Here is a 7770-nt window from a genome sequence, read left to right on the forward strand (position 1 = left end):
CAAATTAATTAATTTATAATGTGTGCTTCTCTGTAAGCAATGTGTGTAATGCAAATAGGGAGCAATGCAGGGTGTAATGCAATTAATTTCAAAGCAAAGCATGCTCTCACAGGGTTAATTATCTAACTCAAGGTGCAAAATGTGTAAAGCTGCTTTCTGCTTAGATCTTCCAGCCTCTATGAAAATACATCCGGCATTCCATGTTTCTTTGCTTAAACTCTTTCATGACAACCCTTTTCCTGGTCGGATTTGGCCCTACCACCATCAGTCATTGTGAAAAGAGAATAAGAATTTATTGTTGAAGAGATCCTTCAATCTACAAAAATAGATTACAGTATCTATTGAAATGAAGGGGATATGGTCCGGAGAAAATTCTTGGGAGCCTGTAGAAAATGTTCCTGCCTCTAGATTAACCAGACTGTGTTACCTTAGACATCCAAACAAGTTGGATGCTAAAATGTCCAGAGGACATACTGGAAGGAGAGGAGTACTATGAGGATTTGAACTTGGAGCTTCTACATCTGTAGACTGCTGATCTGCTGAATGAGCTATTCTGGCTGCTGGGAAGTTACCTGCCTTTACTCTGTGTTCTAGCTTAGGTTAACTGCTCTCCTAATTTTTCAGCATGCACTAGCTCCACCCCTTGACTTTCTATAAAAAGCCTTGTCTGTTCCTGTCTTCTTGCCAGATTATTGTGCTCCTGCCAGTAATCTAATTCCTGTTGTTGCTGCTGCTTTCCTGTCTCCAGTTATCCACTACCCTGTACCAACCTTGGATCATCCTTAACTGCATCTCTGTCTGATCCCTTTTCACTTATTACTTGACTGTCTACCAAACCCGGCTGCCGTTGACCATACTGTATTATATTATCCCTGTATGGCCTACCTTCCTTCTATTGATGAGATCAATAGGGCAGTCCCAGGCACGATGTGGAGGAAGCTTCTTTGAAGTGGCCTTGCTGAAAACATCACACAAGGAGGAGTAGGGCACAGGAAGAATCAGCAAGTTGGTTTATTTATGCTTAAGGGATGTTGATTTTCATTCTGTGTGAGAAAAGCATATAGGAGAACTCTATTTAAACTGAATCATTCATGTGGTTTAAAGCTGTCTGGCGATTAATCATTGATTTTATATGGAGCTACTAGACCGCTATTCTTAATTTTCATGAATTCAATTTCCTCTGGCTCAGAACCGAGGGATTGGTGAAAAGCAGATATGGTACCCTTGTTTAAAAAGGGAATGAGATGTGATTCCCTTAATAAGACATTTGGTAAAGCAGTATGAGAAACTGAAGTAGGAGATTAAACAAAGCAATTACCCTATGTCGGACTTGTAGATCTAGTACTTTAATAGCTTTGCCAGCATCCAAAAGTTATCAAAATATTGAAATCGGATCACTACATTTTGGCCACTGTGCTTGATCCTAGGTTTAAGAGCTATATCTTCTCTTTGTTTCCAACTGACCTAGATCTGAAGAGATGCAAGGAGCTCCTGGTGAGCAAGATGTCAGCTCAAGTGTTGCATGACAGGAAGGCGTCTCCTCCTTCACTTTCTCAGTCAACTTCTGCTAGGAAAAAACTTTGCTTTTGCAAGAGACCCAGAAATGATGGAGATGACTCAGCACAACATTTTGACATCTGGTCTGGTCTAAAAGAATTGACCAATAAACATGACACCTCTGCCGTAACTCAACCTGATCCTACTATCAACATCCAAAGAATGGTGGAGGATTATTTTAACGACAACATAAAAATAGACACATTAGACAGGCCCTTTATATACTGGGAGGAAAAAAAGGGAATTTGGAGACCTATGTACCAACTCGCTTTGCACTGCAAGCTGCCCATCCTCCAGTGTGTACTCGGAAAAAGTTTTCAGCACAGCCGTGAACCTTGTCAGCGATGAGCGTAGGAGGCTACTTCCTCAAAATGTGGAAAAGATGATGTTCATAAAACTGAACTTCATTTTCCACGAGGACGGCCTTTCCTGCCAATTACATCAAAGTACTGAGATTTCTGTAATGGTGGATTCCAGCGGTGATGAATTAATAATGTGTGAGGATGATGTACAAACTGATGAGGGGGAGGATGATGACAACAACATCTTGCCACAGTAGATTTCATTAACAGCACTGTTACCCTAGGTGCCTCAAGCTCATTGTTAGCTTGTTTTGTGGGGACCCAAATAAACCAAGCACATCAGCCTCAAAAGTGTCACTCCTTGTCGCTGAAGTGCTTGGTTTGTTAAAGAGTGCATGCCCTTTTTAAGATCCAGCATAAGGGTGGGTGAGAGGGCCAAAGAACAATTCCATCTTGCACCACTTTTCCTTTCAGCTACCGCTGTGTGCCAATGTTACCTACATGTGCTACATGCTGTTGTGTGCTTTGCAAAAATCTTAAACAATCATTGATGATGCAGATGACTCAGCACAACATTTTGACATCTGGTCTTGTCTATTGTAAAAGAATTGACCAGAATTAGTGACACCTCTACTGTAACTCCACCTGATCCTGCTATCAACTATTAACATCCAAAGAATGGTGGAGGATTATTTCAAAATGTTTTGAACTGTATAAAGACAACAGTTTTATTAACAAAGAACAACGTTGCTTGCAGAAGTAATGTAGGCATGGATGTCTAAATAGACGTGTATATGTATTACCTTCCACTTTGCTGCTGTTTCATCAGCATTGCACAAAATGTTTGTAATCTGCACTTTACATCAAAGGTACCTAACTATATTATAATTTTTTGGGAATTAGGGCGGATTCGAAGTTCAGTGATGCACTTGCTTTTTGCTGTGAATTAAAATGGCTCTTTTTAGTGCATTGTCTGGCACCCTGGATTGGTCTGGGTCTGATAAAAGCATGCATCCTGTCGGGGGTCAGCTCTCTTCGCCATGTATTAGCTGTAGAATTACCACAGTTATCCAAGGAAGGGATAGAGCGATCAAATGAACCATAACTTATTTCATGATCCAAGGACAATTCCTTCTTGCACCACTTCTCTTTTCTGCCACTGTTGTGTGCCAATGTTTCCTAGATGTGCTATGAACTGTTGTGTGTTTGTGCCATTGCTCTGTCGCTTAGCATCCAGCCATGTCGCTGCAGTCTTTGTTTGAAGTTGTATGAAAATAATATTGTGACCTGTGAGATGGACAAAATTGACTGCAAATGACTTGAAATTTGTGTAATTGAGGTTAATGATAATGCAGGGGGACAAAAAAAGCAAAATTATGTGATTTTAGCAAAAAAAATAGGGATTTTGGAAAAAAACAGGGATCCAAAACTAAAACCAAAACCTGCAAGGGCGTTTTTTCCGAAAGCCAAAATCAAAACATGAAGTTAATCCAGATACAAAACCAAAACCAGAACACGGGGGTCAGTGAACATCTCTAGTCTAAATAAATGTGTATATTCATTACTCAAACCTTCCACTTTTCTGCTGTTTCATCAGTATTGCAAAAAATGTTTGTAATCTGCAATTTACCTGAAAGGTACCTAGCTATATTTTAATTTTTTGGGGATTGGGGCCGATTGCAAGCTCAGCGATGACCTTGCTTTTTGCTGTGAATGTCAATGGCTCTTTTTAGTGCATTGTCTGGAACAAGATCTGATATGCTCATGTCAGAGTGATTACAGCCAATTTTTAGACACCTGGCAGATTTACCCTTCTGAAGTTTGTTTTCAATCTTCCTTTCAATTGCTTCTCTCTTGTACGTCTGACCACATATTTTGTTTTTCACTGGGTTCACCATCTTCAACTGTGTTGTAGGACAAGAGAAATTTGCAGTGCTCTGTTTGATGGCGCTCTTCTCATCTTCATCTTCCAAAGCTTAGTTTTCAGGGGCCGGTGACACATCTATTTGTTTTCTCAGGTCTCTTAGCTGATCTTTAAACTGGACATATTTATCATTCTGCCTCAGTGCCTCCTCTGTATTATTCTTCTGAAGCGCAGTGTATATATCCTGTACAAGTTCTCTTAAATCCGGGACCTCATCCGGTGGGTGACGTTTTAACTTAAGTATGGTCTCCTCAACTGCATCCATATATTGGTTTTAATCTCTGTTCAATTAAGTATATTCCAACATAACAGGTTCCATGCTGCCCACATGTTCCATGTCACAATATGTCTAAAGAAGATCTAATGCCACTCCACTTGTAATATCCATTCCTGTATCTACATAAGTTTTGCAGTTCTTTAAGAATGAGAGGTAGGTAGCCATAGAGGAGAAGAAGATTAAAGATACTGCACGAGCAGATATGGTTTAATAATGTGGAGTTCACACCACTATTGGGCTTAAGGCAGCTAAGCTATTGGTAGCTTGTTTTGTGGGGGCCCAAATGAATCAAGCACTTCAACCACAAAAGGTGCATTCCTTGTCACTGGAGTGCTTGCTTTGTTAAACTGTACATGTCCTTTTCAATAGCTTGCATAAGGGTGGGTGGGAGGTACCAAGGACAATTCCATCTTGCTCCACTTTTCTTTTCTGCCACTGCTGTGCGGAAATGTTTCCTAGATGTGCTATAAACTGCTGTGTGTTTGTGTCGTTGCTCGCTCTGTTACTTAGTGTCCAGCCAGGTCGCTGCAGTCTTTGTCCAAAAGTATATGAAAATAATATTGTGACCTGGAAATGACTGGAAATTAGTGTTATTGAGAATAATAATCATATAGGAACAAAAAAAAAAGAGCAAAATTATGTTATTTTAGCATATTTTAGCAATTTTTCTAAAAAATACAGATTAAAAACCAAAACCAAAGTCAAAATCAAAACACGGGGCTCAGTGAACATCTCTACAAAGAAGTAATAAGTGGGGTCACTTTAGATTGAGTGCATCTTATTTAATTCTAATCATCTTTTTAAAAGATCTGGGTATCATTAATATTGGTCCTTTATCATACAGTCTGTACAGTATAGCTGACTCAACGCTGGCAGGATAAAGAGGAAGGAATTAATATATCAGTTGAAAGCGCAGTGAATGCTGTGGGAAGCATTCTTGGGAGTTTTAAAGAAACTATTCACTTTGTTTCTCAGCCAGTTAATGTGATGGGTTATCTGGCATGTTTAAAATATCTACTGTCCAACTACTGTGTTTGAATTACTTTAAGCCAAAAGTAGGGGCCATAAGAAAACATACTCATGATCAATTAAAGTATGTCAAATCTAAAATGTCCTATGTATTGAACTGCTGTCAGATTAATTTATGAAAAGATGGTTCAGGCCTAACAATGCTCTATCTGTATTGATGCCATGCAGCTGCTTTTGTTTCATTTGCAATGTTTTATACACTATAGTGTAGCTTTACATGGCAAAAGGCAAAGTGTTTTCTCTGATGATGGGCCATGTATTTATGTATGTAGTCTCAACATTGTACTAGTCTAAGCATCAATGCTGCAAAAAAATAGATATTGTTATATACAGTACACAAAATATTTTAATTAGCTAAAAAAGCTAGAGATACTGCATTGTTAAATGGCTTTATTTTAACATTGGTACAGAGATAGTATTTAACACTACATACAGTGGGGTCCTGCTTGCACATCAATATGTAGAAGATCAAGTAGGAGTGGAATTATCCATCAAAACGATTGTAACATTCCATTTTAATTTATAATTTTAAAACTAAATGTCATAAATATGACATCTGAAATAAAGGCAGCACAAACTTTACTAAAATCTATATTGAAATCAGGGTCAAAAATGTAGTATATTGAATAAAAGAATCCATAAAAAGTTACATTTAATCAGGGGAAACACAAACTGAAAGTATGCAGTGCTTTGACCAGAGAAAACAATTTCATCTTTTGTTTTCCAAACGTGCCCCCCAGTAAGGTTAAATACATTTTAAAATAAACTTTATTTCTCAAACTATTTTTCACCACTTTATTAAATATAAGATAAAATTGTCTTTCCTTATCCATCGTAGCCCAACATGGAAATAAAATATTTCTTCTTTCTTCTGTTTTGATCCAATGTACCCCATATGGAAAATAAAATATTTTCTTCTTTCTTCTTCTATAGTAGTCCAAATTGGGGAAGGGTCCGAAAAATCCCCATATTCTTCACCCACACAAAAATCATTCCATAGTCTCACATAAATTTTCTTGCTCCCCAATGATCCAGCCACCATGTTATCAAAGCCTTGTTACCGTGCGTGACAGCACGAACTGCAGCATACATTCAATCCTGTTGTCTTTTCATCATTCTCACAAGATTTTGTGAATTTAATTATGGTGTTTGAGAATGAAGCACTTTATTCTTATTTGAGTTTGTGGGTGTTTGAGAACGTTTTATCCAAATGGACTTTGTTCTTAAATAGAGCCAGGTGGATTAACTGACATTGCAGTACCATGGACTTACAAAATGGTGGATTCCATATTTACTGGTTTTGATCCCCCTCTTACCATATCCACAGGAAGTTATCAGCTCCTTCAGCCTTCAATGGTTAAACACTTGTAGGGGTTAAAACGGGGATTTATTGTTTATCAACAAGGATTAGAAATCTCATTACCTCCAGGATTCTAGTAGACTTGAAGGTGCAAGCCTAGCAACAGAGAGCCACATGTGGGGAGAATCCTAATCCCTGCAAATCACCAAACCATCTTTTCATCCCTGCCAATCATATAAACTGTAGGGTGGGATTCCCACTGTGGGAAATTTGGAGTTTTAAAGAGCCTACAGAGGGGACCAAAAAGTGTTCTAGAATTTCTTTAGCTTGGTGTAGAGTCTTGTCTCTTACCAGCAACCTTGTGATTCCTGCTCCAATTGCTGTGATTTAGATGTCTCTGCAGTACACATCTTGTCTACATGCGTGACTGCAGAGGACCTCTGCTCCATCCGGAGTTGCTCATGGGTCTGTTCACCTGGTAGCCTGCTGAAGCAGGGAGACCGGGGTTCATATGCCCTCCAAGTTGGTAGGGAGCTTTTGGGCATCAAGCAAGAAGAGAATCACTGCAACCGTGTGGTCACGAAATTAGTGCTCCGTCAACACATTTAGCACCCAACTTGCCTGAGGACAACATAACTTCATTGGGTTTATGCACAGTAAAGATGTTCATCTTTATAATGTGGTTTTGTTCTTTAAAAGTACTGGGGAATTTAAGACTTGTTCTTTGGAGATTGTTGAGCACTTTTGTCGGCTATTTAAAGGTGTAGTTATCATTTTGGCTATTGAAGTTAATCTCTTATAAAGATACAGTTGTATTCCTCCTATTTCTCTTTGTGTGATCCAGAACCCTTAGCTACCAGGACTTCCCTTGGATTTCCTACCCTAATGTCCTGGTATCATCACACTTTGTCATCACTGTAATCCTTTATTTTAATGCTTGAACCCAGATAGATTATATGATAGATCCTCACCTCCTTATGTGATAGATCCCCACCTCTGGAGATATTACTAATCATTTTATCTACTTGGTTTAATATATAATAGATTTGTCTTTATTTGTTACCTATTTTCTTCTCATATAGTAGATAGTTATTCATGGATGTTCAACTTTGCCATTAGTTATTTAACTCCTGAACCTATGTCTTGTAACATTACAAAGTTTATTTGATTTACTGTATTATTCACCTTTGTTGCAAATAACTATTATATTCCCTTTTTTTCCAGGAAATGCAGATATCAGGACTTATTGGAGGCAAAATAAAAATGTAAATTATTTTAAAAATAATAGATGTATTGGGTTGTAGAATCCCATTTTCTATGGCAAGTTAAAGAATGGTAAAAAAATATTATAACATGTGCAAACTATCAAAACTTCGTTTAG

General features: G+C 38.2%; 1 pseudogene; it reads right to left on the minus strand.

Annotated features, from left to right (window-relative positions):
* Nucleotides 1-3544: 3544 nt before the first annotated feature.
* On the minus strand, nucleotides 3545-4264 carry LOC142150768 (E3 SUMO-protein ligase NSE2-like; annotated as a pseudogene).
* Between the last annotated feature and the right edge of the window lie 3506 nt (nucleotides 4265-7770).

The sequence above is a fragment of the Mixophyes fleayi genome, chromosome 4 (genome assembly GCF_038048845.1).
Source record: "Mixophyes fleayi isolate aMixFle1 chromosome 4, aMixFle1.hap1, whole genome shotgun sequence".
Classification (NCBI taxonomy): Eukaryota; Metazoa; Chordata; class Amphibia; order Anura; family Limnodynastidae; genus Mixophyes; species Mixophyes fleayi.